Here is a 14,335-nt window from a genome sequence, read left to right as displayed (position 1 = left end):
AGTAATTCCCGCCAAATGAGAATTTTTACCAACTTTCCGGTGACACAAAGTTGTGTCACCGAAAAGCAGGAGGACTATCTGTATTGGGTAAAATATATTACGGTACATGGCCACCAATGAAGAGGACACGTGTAACCAAAGCTGGGAGGATGAAAAGCCGGGCACTGCTACCTCGTGTGTCACCGAAAAAGGCAAGTTCATAAAGGCATTAAGCACGCTGCGCCCGGTGATATTTAATAAAGAATATTCCACAACATTAAAGAGTAATGGCTCGTTACAAAGTTTTGAGCATTTATGTTTACCGTTAGGTTTTCATTATCCCACTTTAATAATTGTCATTAGAGGTGAGCCCGACCATTACGTCCACTGAGCTATAAATAATAGGCTTAATACCTATTGTAAGGACGGTTTATGGGCGGACATCAAAGAATATATTCCAACACAGTATCTCGATACTATTTTTTCTCTCGAGCTTGTTATTCTAACCATCATTGTGCCCGGAGACTCTGTTCTCGGGCTCTTCAGATCTATAGTTCCATCTGCATTTTGAGCTAAGTATTTTGCATCCAAATTGATTAATTCATCACTTCTTTTGACTATATTAATCCATTTGTCTAGAAACCACAGACAAATTCAACTGTACCGATTTTCGGGCAAACAAAGTGATAGTCTATGATGGGAGAGGGAAGAGAAACGACATGCTAAGGAATTACCCGTTAATCAATATTTCTCATGTTTAGCCAGGAAAAGAAACCATGATCGAACACGGCTCGTAAAATATATATGCATGTTTATCTAAATTCTTAAAGATATGTATATACATGTATATTTATGTAAATTCTTCGAGATATATGCGTGGGTCACGTTAATCTGAAAAGACACTACTAAAAATTCGGGCAAAATCGTCCCAAAAAAATTGACCAAAATGGGTCGGTAATGGCCAAAAACTGTCCAAAACGCGACCATTTACGTGAGGACGGTATTTTGAAGGTCGGAAGGGCATACCGGTCGGTTAATTAAATTCAAAAGAAAAAATTACCGAAAAAACCGACCAAAGTTGGTCGATTTTTTCCGACCAAAGTTGGTCGGTATTTTAATTATGTAATTAAAAAATGCACCATCTGAGAATCAAACCGGGGTTTGTACCGTGGCAGGATACTATTCTACCACTAGACCATTGGTGCATTTTATTTTAAGACTGTCTTTTATTTCATTTATACTCTTTAATTGTATTTTCACACGAAAATAACCAACTGATTTTGGTTGATTTTTTTAATATTAACATTAATTTATTCTAAATGAAAAACCGACCAAAGTTGGTCGGTTTCTTGAAAAATAAATTTTGCGGGACTCAAAAATAGTTTCCCGCATTTTTGCGCCAAAGAAAACCCACCAAAGTTGGTCGGTTTCGTAAAAAAATTTAAAAAATAAAATATTTTAAAAAACCGACCAACTTTGGTCGGTTTTTTGATCGGTCAAAATTGGTCGGTCGACCGTGATCGATTTTTGCCGAATTTCTAGCAGTGAGACTTACTCGTTGTTTATACTAAATAAATATATAATATGTGTTTGCCGTAACCGTAAAGTATTTTCCATGTTAATCCTCCATCTCCATACACAAGTTTCATTCTGTAATAGTAGATTCTTATTTCCCTTTTCGTATATACTTTTCAAAAAGTTGCAGATTCACTTCAACTTTATTGGGCTGATTTTTTGGACTCTGGTGGCATGACCAGATAAAAATAGTTATTGACAGCGTACGGATTTATTATCGAAAGAGGACCTAAATTAAAATAAGCTGGAAAAATAACATTGTATAGCCGCTCTAAAAGTAATAATCGAAAAATATATAAATTTTATATTCTTTTGCGGCTATCGAATACAAATAATTTTGGCCGCAGGCGTGATCTTTGCCCAAATAAAATCGGCTCTCTTTCGTAATCACTGTTTAAAATGCAGCGCGCACTATCTAAAAAGAACACGGAAATTATTCAATTCACGTGCTAATAGCTCAGTCCATTTCCTCATTTATCTGCAGGGTTTATTAGGATTTAAGAAGCCTTAACAACTCCCGCCAAACAAGCTCTGAAAGCTGGAAAATACCTAATAAAAATCTGTAATATCAATTCCAATGACCAATACTACCACGGCTTGCCATGCCATCTAATGGTTTCGGTGAGATGTTTAACCAAAATTAGATTTTTCGGTCAAAGTCAATATCTAGAAGAATCGGGTTACTGATAACTAAGATTTACTTCACTTTCCCAATAATTTTGGAAGAATAGATCAAAGAATAAAAATGATTGACAAAGAAAATAAGAAATGAACTGATAATTACTCCCAAAATTAAGGCTTAAAGCTTGGAGAATAAAGCAAAGAATAACAGTATGTATTTCAATAATAATCGTTACTTTTTTCTACAAATGAGATTTCAGTCCTTATATATGAGCATACAATTATAACGGTTCCCTTACTTAATTTGAGCTCACTAATGGTATTAATTGTATTGATTGCTCGCTACCATGTTTAACCGTAACAGAAACATTTATGACTAGAGATTCCTTGTAACTATACCAAATTCCCTTCCTTATTTACGTCAGGTTCGTGTATCTTCCCTTCTTTGCAGTCTTTATTCATTTCGCCCATGTTTCTCCTTTTACAGCTATCAGGTTCGATTCTTTCCTCAATGTAACCCCGTGGGTGTTTCTCCCGTGCCTTTTCTGCATTCTTTAATTCGTCTAATTAAAAGTGCCATTTGTCCTTACATCGATGTTCCACGTATCATGCCCCGTCAGCTTGTTGATAGTCCACGTGTCATGTCTTTTTTCCACCAATACAGATAGTTCCCCCACTTTCTGAATATTCTCAACTGAATATCCGGGAAGTGGTAAGTTTTTATGGTGGGAATTCTTTGCTGCCGTTTCTCGAGTATCATTATGCCTCCTTCAGAATCGATGCGACGTATGTCACATTCATTTAATGCCCATGCCACGTGGCTTCTTATGATAGATTATGCAGTTTTTCAGCGTTTTTTAGGGTTTTTTATTCGGTTGCGTCAGTCACGAAGTGATGGTTCTATTATGGCACTTCATAATGATCAATTTTAACGACTGTTGTGTCTCCTTATAAATATTTCATACTTTTAGATTTCTTGAAACCTTCTTCCTTCTGTATCCATTATCTTAGCCTTTCTTCATATCTCTATACATTTTCTCTGTATTTTCTTTGTTAAACATGTCTTCGTCAACACCAGGCCCTCTCAAAGTTGTGATCGTTGACGAGCTTGCTCCTTCTACTGCCCCTACTAGAAGTAGGAGAGGTGCTAGAATTCGTAGCCTTGGCTCATTATCTACTCATGGTTCCTCTTCTCAAAGTAATTCTGCCAGGCCATCTTCTTCTAGACCTAGGGCTCCTTGACCCTTAGATCCCCTTCAAGAAATAGGGACCTGAATGAACCTGTGTGTGAGCCTACAGTTGCTGATATTGTTCCTGAAGAATTTTTTTTTGTATCAGATCATGAGACCATGAGGAATCAAGTCTCTTCTATAGCTTCCCTTAATCCTGCTGAACTTTACACAAGTTTAATCACTCCTGGTCTTCTTTCCTTAGTTCGACGAGAATGTCATTGGAAACCAGATTTTTCAGTTTTAATCCCTGTTGCCAATCAAATAATCACCTCTTACCATGTCTATTTTTTTCGTTTATACCTACCCGTTCACCTTAGGGTTTAAGCCTCTCATTGATCGAGTGATCATCGAGGTTTGTCGCTATTTTAATGTTTACCTTGGCCAGATTGGTTCCATCGTGTGGAGGGATGTAGTATGCCTTCGCTATTTGTCAGATTTGGTCTTTGCTCCTTTTACCTTTCATCACTTACTTCATCTTTACTCCCCTAAGTTGTTTCGTGAAAGGGTTTTTTCCCTCGTGGCTAGAAGTAAAAGGGTGTTAGTTAGCCCCGAAGATGACCAGGAGCGTGGCTGGTACGCCAACTTTGTTGCTGCCCCCACTAAGAACCCGTGGAGAATAAGAAGTTGGAAAGCCACAGTTCCCTGACTTTAATGAATGACATTGTTCATTCTTTTCTTAAGATATAAGTTTACTTATATTTCCTTCCTATCTTTTCCTCATTCGTAACTCTTCTTCTCCTGCCTTTTTGTAGATTAATTTGATAGGCACTGAGCTTATGAAAAGAGTCTCTCAAATTGATCAGCAATTAATTGAATTGCGTACCGAGGCTGGCAACTGGAAAGAACAATTTGAAGGTCTTTAATTGGAAAAAGACGTTCTTGCAGAAGAGAAAGGAGTTTTGGAACAACAAATAAGAATGATTTTCGCTGAGTTAGCGGTTGAAAAAGCTTTTTCCAGTCAAGTCGAGAATGACAAGAATAGACTAGAATCCTCTTTTGCTAAACAACTTTCCAAGTCTACTGAAGAGATAAGGGGTTTGAAAGAACTCCTTAATCAAAAAGAAGTTTAAGCGGGTAAATTGGTTCAAACGCTTACCCAAGCTCAGGAAGATCTCCGCACTTCTACAGATAAAATTCAGTTCTTGGAAAGTTCTCTTGCTCCTTTGAAGACAGCTTATGAAGCCTCGAAAGCAGAAAAAGAAGAGTTGAGAGCCTAAATTGATCAGTGGGAGAAGGACTACGAGGCCCTCGAGGATAAATTATCGTTGAATGTTAGCTGGGATTTTCTGAACACTCGCCTCGAGACTTTAACTAAAACCAGCTAGAAAGGTTTTGAACTTAATGCTAAGATTGATAAGGCCAAAGAAGCACTTGATTAAACTCAGCAACGCCAAAACTTTTCCACACCTGAAGAGGAAGGTTCTAAGGGTGATGGAGGTGGAGATGTTCCTGGCGGAGCTGATGTTCAAGCCTCTTCTCCCCAAATTGATCCCTCTTCTCCCGTTTATGATGCTCCTTAGCTTTTTCCCCTTTTCTATACTCTTTTGTTGGCTTTTACTTAGAACTCCCTTATGTTGTTGCTTTCCTTATTTTAACAACTTTTTGGAAGGTTTGTTTTTGTCACCCCTGTCTTTTTGGGGTTCGATGACAAAAATATCACCCTTATTCTTTTAGGGTTAATATATATAAATATTTTTATTATTTTTGCCGCATATTATGCTTTTTTCCCTTTTAATATTTGAGATTTCTCTTGCACTTAAAATGCTTTAATAGACCGTGACTTCGATATACACGGGTTGTTATAAAAAGAGGACCCTTTTATATTAACGACACTGATGAAGATTACGTCTCATCTTCATATTGGTGCAAATATATGAAACATGAAGTAGACATGAAAAGAGAAATAATTTGAGGAAGTTTTATGTTTTGAACTTTCAAATAAATTTCGTGCATCATTTTCATAACTATTCATACAACACATTCATAACTACTTTCATTGTAGCAGGTTTACAAATACAAATTTGGGTCGATTATCCCCTGACTAAATTTATGGCCTTAACCTAAAAACTCGTGGGAATATGGAATATCTTGCATCCTTTTTGAGAGTTCGAACTTCTTTGAAAAGTTTTCAAGATTTTTTCAAGGTTTTGATTCAAGCTGAACTATGCCTTTGGTTCTTTTTGCTTCCTTCTATATGCATAGTACTTCCCCCCTCCAGTGTTGGAGCTTTACAGTATGAAATCTAGAACATTGGATCACTCATTTCTTTTCGTCCATTCCCTGAAAAGAAAAATACGAATGGGACTCGGAGATAATTATTTAGATGATAACTGCATAACCTTTTTTTATCAGAAAAGTTGTAACATAAACCGGGAATAATTCAGTATTTCGCGTGTCTTTCGGGTTTAATATTATCATTTGGTACGGACCAGCTTTTTGCCTATCATCTAAAATGGTTAGTAAAATTCAAAAGAACAAAATAAAATCGAACTTATGTGATACCTGACCGTGGGTATTTTCCTCGTCTAGAAGTAATACTTCTTCAAATGGACCGCATTCAGGTTCGATGGTAGCACCTTGCCATCCATGGTTTCCAACTCGTATATGGGCCTTCCCAATTTGGGCTCAATTTTTCTGCATTGACCGCTTTTGTTGATCGGAACACCTTTTTGAGGATGAAGTCCCCAATCTTGAAGTACCTCAAATTAGTTTTCCTGTTGTAGTATCATTCAATCATTTGTTTTAGAGCCGCCATTCGAATTAATGTTGTTTCTATCCTTTCTTCTAATAGATCCAAATTTACCCGCAACTCTTCCTTATTTGCCTCTTCAATGGCATGCATGTACCCCATACTTGGTTCACCTATCTCCACCAGAATTAAAGCTTATGCACCATATACAAGTGAAGACGGAGTCTCACCCATACTAGTTTTTGCTGTTATTCGATAAGCCCATAGTACCCTTAGTAATACTTCTGGCCATTTGCCTTTGATTCTTCTAATCTATTCTCTAAGTTATTAATAATAACTTTATTTGTCGATTCAGCTTGTCCGTTGGACGAAAGGTGGTAAGGTGCGGATGTAATTCGTTTGATCTGCCAACTTTGAAAGAATTTTGTGATTTTCGTGCCTATGAACTGTGGGCCATTGTCACACACAATTTCCTTTGGAACCCCAAATCGATATATAATATTTCGCCAAATTAAATACCTGACTTCTTTTTCTCGCACCTGTTTGAAATCACTTGCTTCCTTTCATTTTGAGAAATAATCTCTTAAAACTAACAGAAACCGTACCTTTCCTTTAGCTTGAGGCAACAGCTCCACAATGTCCATGCCCCATTTCATGAAGGGCCATGGGGAAATAACTGAATGCAACAACCCTGTCAGACGGTGCATGTTATTGGAATATTGTTGACATTTATCGCACCTAGCTACAAAGTTTTCTCTTCTTCTTCCATTTTTGGCCAATAATATCATGTTCTTATTAATGTTTTCACCAACTATTTTCCCCTGGCATGATTACCGCAATGCCCCTAATGTACTTATCTCACTACATACTCCGTTTGTGATGGACCGAGGCACCGTGCTAAAGGTCCACTAAACATCTTACGATATAAATTTCCATGAATTAAATAGTACCAATCAGCTTTTTGCCGAAGTAATTGTGACTTCTTCTTATCTTCGGGCAAGATGCCAAACTCCAAAAAGTTCACAAATTCGTTTCTCCAATCCCAAGTTAAATTATTAAAATTTACCTCACTCTTGGTTTGATCGAGTGCCGAATGAAACAAATGTATCACAATAGCATTTTATGCATTTATTACATCCGCGACAGATGCGAGATTTGCTAACGTGTCTGCTTCTACATTTTTCTCCCTAGGTATCTGCACGACTTTCTATGTCTGGAATTGTCCAAGCAATTCTTGTACCTTTTCAGGTATTGTTGCATTCACGTCTCTCTTGCCACGTATGTTCCCTACATTTGGTTAACCACCAACTGCGAGTCACTTTTGATCATAATTTGTTCGATACCAAGTTCTCATGCCCATTCCAAGCCTGCAATCACACCTTCGTACTCTGTCCCATTGTTAGTGATTGATAATATTTTATCGCTTGTCTTACGACTTCACCTGAAGGTGGAATTAGAATAATTCCTAAACCTTCTCCTTTAACATTTGAAGAACCGTCGGTAAACATGGCCCAATTCCTCGGATTAGCTCCGGTAAACACCTGTAGTTCCTTCTCTGCTTCAGGAACTAAATTCGTGCTAAAATCCGATACAAAATCTGCTAAAAACTGTAATTTTATTGCAGTTCTAGGATGATATATGATATCATACTCACTTAGTTCTATTGCCCATTTAGCTAATTTACCTGATAATTCCTCTATATGCAGTATATTCCTTAGGGGAAAACAGTTATAACATAAATAGGATGACATTGAAAATAGGGTCGTAACTTCCTAGATGCCATAATTAACTCCAAAGCAAGCTTTTTTAATTGTGGATATCGTGCCTCAGTAAATTGGGGATTGTTTACCTTTATCTTCTCGTACCAACACCGCATTTACCGCTACTTCTGACACAACAAGGTAAATGAGCAATCTTTCACCGTCTTTTGGTTTGGCTAACAAAGACGGATTTGATGGATACGACTTTAGGTCCTTAAGAGCTTGTTGGCACTCATCAGTCCATTCAAACTGATTCTGCTTTTTCAATACTGAAAAGAATTAAAAACTTTTTTCTGATGACTTTGATATAAACCTCCCGAGAGCTGCTAGCATACCTTAATCTTTGCACTTCCTTCTTGCTCGTGAGTATATGTGGTATTTCCTCAATAGTTTTGATTTGAAGCCACGACAAAAGTATATTTTTCAGATTTAGCTTCATATTATACTAGCGGAGAATCTCAAAGGTGTCTGACAAGTGTTGAAAATGATCTCATGCATGTGTTGACTTGACTAACATATCGTCTATGTAGACTTCCATAGTATTTCCCAGATGTTCTTGAAATATTTTAGTCACCAATCTTTGATATATGGCTCCAGCATTTTGAAAGCCAAATGGCATGACTTTATAACAGTAAGTCCCTCTGTCTGTGATAAATGAAATTTTTTTTTCATCTAGAGGGTCCATTTTTATTTGGTTATATCCTGAATATACATCTAAAAAACTTAAAATTTCATGACCTATAGTGGAATCAATTAGCTGACCTATATGCGGTAAAGGAAATGAATCTTTAGGACAAGCTTTATTTAAATCAGTATAATCTACACAAACTCGTTATTTTCCATTTTGGGAACTACCACGGTATTAGCTAACCAGTCAGGATATTTTACCTCTCGTATTGACCCAATTTTTAAAAGCTTTTGTACCTCATTCTGGATAGCTTGATTTTTTAAGGATCCTTGCTTTCTCTTCTTCTGCTTGACAGGTGGGTATAATGGATCCTCATTTAGTTTGTGAGTCATCACCTCCGGTGGTACACCTGTCATATCTGAGTGCGACCAAGCAAAGTAATTTGCGTTAGTTTGTAAAAATTCAATTAACCTACCTTTCATTTCTGGGCTTAAATTTGCTCTGATATAAACCTTTCTGTCTGGCCAGTGGACAAATAATATAACCGCTTCGAGCTCCTCGGTAGTTGTCTTAATATTTTCATTTTCTTCTGGTTCTTGAATAACATCGGGTCTTGAATCAACATCAGTCTGTGCTTGCGTGTCTTCAGTTGAGGTTTTCGTAACAACGTCCTCAACCAAATTCTGTAATTGCTATTCCATGTCTGCATCATTGGCTACCGTGCTTGCGATCACCACTGAGTTAATACTTCTTGAAGCTTGCTAATCTCTACAAATTTGGCGGATTCCTCATTGTGAAGGAAATTTGATAACTTGATGCAATGTGGAAGGGACAATGTCCGTATCGTGAATCCACGGTCTTCCCAGAATTATATTATAGCCCATGTCCGTGTCTATCACCTGGAACTTTGTATCCTTGACAACCCTTTCTGCAAATGTGGTGAGTACAACTTCCCCTTTTGTGATAATGCTTGAATTATCAAACCCGTACAAGGACCGCATTTTTGGTAAGACCTTATCATTAGCTTGTATTTTATTCACCACCCTCAGTAAAATGATGTTTACTGAGCTACCTGGATCCATCAAAACTCGTTTTACGCCAGTATCATGTACAAGTAAAGATATTACCAGTGCATCGTTGTGAGAAATTATCAAGTCGCCTGCATCCTCATCATCGAATGTTATACTATCACCATCCAAGACTTGGCAAACTCGCTTTCCGTGAGTGAGAGTGATTTTTGACGTCTTTTTTGCGGCTATATATATTACTCCATTGACCTCATCTCCCCCAGTTATTACGTTAACTGTTCTTTTTGGTGATGGAGGTTTTGGGGGCTCTTGCATGTTCTTCATATATGATTGTCTTCCTTTCTCACTGAACAAATCAGTAAGATAACCTTGCTTCAACAATCTCGACTTCTCCTTGTAGTAGCCTACAATCTGTTGTTCTATGATCATGATTGTTATGAAACTCGCACCAGAAATCTAGATTTCTTTTGCTTGGATCTGATCTCATTTCTTTAGCCCATTGTACCTTATCCCCCATACCTCTTAAAATAACCACTAACTCGGAGGTACCGATGTTAAAGTTGTAATCTCCTATCCTTGCTTGCATATTGGAATCATTGCTTAGGGCATCTCGTTCTTTTTTTAACCTGGATGAAGAACTCATGTTCTTTTGCCTTGGTATTGAATCGATCGTGCGCTTTCTTATTTAGATCGAGATTCTCGCCCTGCAGGTCCCATGTACGGCTCATACCTCTTTTTACAGGACCTTTTTTTTTATTCTGAACGTCTCGATCCTGGCCTTTCATCGACCCTTGGTTGTACGACCGTATCTTCTTTTATTCGTATCTTCGTATTGTACCTGTTGTACACATCGTTCCAAGTTGTTGCTGGAAATTCTCGTAAACTTTCCTTCAGCCTCCTCGTGGCTTCTGAACTTTTCTCGTTCAAGTTGCTCGCAAATTCCATAGCCGCCCAGTTATCAGGTACTCGAGGTAACATTATCCTCTCCCGCTGGAATCTATCTACGAATTCCCTGGGCAATTCTGTTCTCTCTTGTTTAACCTTAAAGATGTCTTCCATCTTTCTTTTTTTTAAACTTTTTGATCTCCCGAATGTGCTTATATAAATGAATTTGCAAGCTCAGTAAAAGAATCAATAAAATTTTCAGGTAAAAGAGAATACCATGTTAGCGCTCCCTTTGTGAGTGTTTCGCCAATCATTTTAACCAAAACCGATTCGGTTTCCTGTTTGGTTAAGTTGTTGCATTTCACGCCAGTAGTGAATGCAGCCACGTGATCTCGAGCGTCATTTGTTTCATCATATTTGGGAATATCAGGTATTTTATACTTTTTAGGAATTGGTAAAGGTATTACACTTGCCTTATAGGGTTGTTGTGAATACTTGTCAATATCTACCCCTTTTGATTACGGGTGGTACGCATGGTATCTGCTCTATACGATCGTTCTGTTCCTTCAACTGTTTCTGCAAAGTTAGCACTAAACTTTATAAATTAGAATTATTTGGAGTACCTGACCCTCCATCACGAGATTCACTAGGATTTTCTCCACTTCCAGAATTATAAAACCCTAAACGCGGGTTCTTCAAAGTTGATGTATTAACTGGTGGAGGAGTTTGCGCCGCATTGGGTAATCCTCTGACAAAAGCTTGTAGCGCACTATTCACATGCTCCACAATCAATTTCTTTAGAGCGTCTTGCTCCAAAGTTTGGTCGTTTCCCTACTGATTATCAGCACGAGAAGTAGACCTTTCAGACGAACTTCCTCGTGACTGTTGAGGGGATCCAGTATGTGTGTGGTGTGATGGAGTTGCACCTTGTTGGTTCAGCTGGTTGTTGTCGTTAACGGTAGACATATTTGATTGTTAAAGATTGAAAAGTGAACAGATTATCAGATTTTCGATAACGGAACCAATTTGTTTAACCAAAATTAGATTTCTCGGTCAAAGTCAATATCTAGAAGAATCGGGTTACTGATAACCAAGATTTACTTCACTTTCCCAATAATTTTGGAAGAATAGATCAAAGAATAAAAATGATTGACAAAGAAAATAAGAAATGAACTGATAATTACTCCCAAAATTAAGGCTTAAAGCTTGGAGAATAAAGCAAAGAATAACAGTATGTATTTCAATAATAATCGTTACTTTTCTACAAAAATGAGATTTCAGTCTTTATATATGAGCATACAATTATAACGGTTCCCTTGCTTAATTTGGGCTCACTAATGGTATTAATTGTATTGATTGCTCGCTACCATGTTTAACCGTAACTGAAACATTTATGACTAGAGAGTCCATGTAATTGTACCGATTTCCCTTCCTTATTTACGTCAGGTTCGCGTATCTTCCCTTTTTTGCAACCTTTATTCATTTCACTCCTGTTTCTCCTTTTACAGCTGTCAGGTCCGATTCTTTCCTCAATATAACCCGTGGGTGTTTCTCCCGTGCCTTTTCTGCATTCTTTAATTCGTCTAGTTAAGAGAGTCACTTGTCCTTACATCGATGTTTCATGTATCATGTCCCGTTAACTTGTTGATAGTCCACGTGTCATGTCTTTTTTCCACCAATACACGAGAGTCTACTACGAAATAAATGTGAGTTTAATTTTAAAGTTTCCCATGTAGTAAGAAGAAGAAAAAAAGTATGTAATACCACTGCCACGAAAGAATAACAAATGTAATACTAGTAGGAGTAGTATTTAGCACATACATAAAGTATATGATCAAACTGAATTCAGTATATCAATTCTCTGTTAATCTGAATTCATAGAGATATCAATTCTCTGTTAATCTGAATTCATGGACCACGTTAATCCAGAAACGACTTACTCGTTGTTTACACCAAAACATAGATGTATAATGTGTTTGCATATTACTTTTTATCACTTAATTGTGATTAATTGAATACATTCTCAACCCATTTTTATCACCTAATCATGTTAAGTTAATATAATTTGGCGTAAGTTAAGCATTTTCCATGTTCCTCCACCTGTATACACAAGTTCCGCACTGCAATTGATTTTTCTTTTCCGTTTCATTTATATGTATACTTTTCTAAAGGAGTTATCGACAGTGTACGGATTTATTCTCGTACGAAGGCCTAAATTAAAATAAAATCGGCTCCCTTTCGCGATCACTGTTCAAAATCCAGCGCGCATTATCAAATTAGAACACGGAAATTATTCAATTCACGTGCTGATAGCTCCCATTTCCTCATTCATTATCTGCTATCTGGAAAGTATCTAATAAAATCTGAAATACTAAAACAAATGACCGATACCACCATGGCTTATAATCTAGTGTTATCAGTAAGAGTACCAAAAAATAATGGTAGAGTTCAATTTTTACAGTTTCGTTTCCTATTTTGTGATTCAGTGGCGGAAACAGAATTTTCGTCTAAAGGTTAAAAAAATAGTTTAAAAAATTAAAATAAAATGTAGCCAACGAAAATTGAACCAACAACTTTTCCCCCTTGACCACTAAGCTATACCTTTAGAATGTATCAAGGGGATTCAAAATATATAATAATACAGGTACAAATCGAATTTTTCCCTCCTGCCCTGTTACGATCCCTAGATGTAATAGGAAAAAAGTTATGGATGTAATACCACTGCCACAAAAGAATATATTTGTAATAGAGTAGTATTTAGCACCTACATAAAGTATTGGATCAGACTATGCTCAAAGTGACCAGGAAAAGAAGAGGGCTTTCAATTCAAGTTTAATAAAGGAAAAGACCGAAGATGGAATTCTGGATTGTTTCATACTCCTCCAAACTGTCAAAGTGTTTTCTTTATGTTTTTAAAGAAGAAAAAAGTATTAAAAATAAAGTTTGGCGATCCCAAGGTGCTTACCTGCACGCTTGCACTAAAAAAGTAGAAGCAGTAACGGGAAAATCTTAGAAGTTTAGATCTGAACCTTGAAATGAAAGCCCGTCAGCTTCTCTATCAAGCAAAGAGCAAAGGCAAAAAGGGGGAAAACAAAGCTAAAGTGAGATCAATGGGGGACTTTTATTCTGGCTATTCACACGCACCAGTTTCTTTAAAAATTAGAACAAACAAAGCAGAGCAGAAGTAGAAAATCTTTAAAAAGGAATCTGAAATGATGATGGAAACAGCAAGAGCTCACTTGCCTTCTTTCGCGGACGAAGCTAGGGGCGAAAGAATATTTAAAAAATTATACTGCATATATATGGTCAATTTTTTTTTAAAGTATATATACGACATGTTAAATTCCCTTCGCATTCTCAAGTGTTTACTTTTTATAAAAAAAATTCCCTTGGTTAAAATCCTCCGCTACTGTTTTGCACCATCGTTCTTTTTTCTAACATGATTAATCAATTGGCCACCTTTTCCTCTTTTTCATTTTCCCTCTTTCCTTCTCCCTGTTGTCTAACGGATTCTCTACTATCCATTGCCCCAATTACTAATTCCAAAATCCACAAAAAATTATAGTTAACTGCTCCTGAAATAGCATTAGCCCTTCAAACTCAAAGAACTTGATTAAACAATTTGTAATACTCTAACTATGCCAAAACCTCCCACCACTTACTACAAATCCTCGAGAAACTGTAAAATTTAACAACAAAACTAGCTCCTTGGCACAAAAAAAAACCAAAAGAAGAAGATGGAAGGGCTGATTCTCAAAACACAAATTGATGAAAGCCCTATAGCTAAAGTTAATCAAAAAGGGGGTTCATTAACTGTGATTTATAGTTCATCTATTATTTCAGAAACTGCCATTCCAATTCAGGTGACACAACTGAGGTTGCTGATAAGTGATAAGCACCATCTTGAGCTCATGCGTTACTGCTGTCACACTAACTCC

Source organism: Nicotiana tomentosiformis, chromosome 3 (genome assembly GCF_000390325.3).
Source record: "Nicotiana tomentosiformis chromosome 3, ASM39032v3, whole genome shotgun sequence".
NCBI lineage: Eukaryota > Viridiplantae > Streptophyta > Magnoliopsida > Solanales > Solanaceae > Nicotiana > Nicotiana tomentosiformis.
This window is presented reverse-complemented; position numbering follows the sequence as displayed.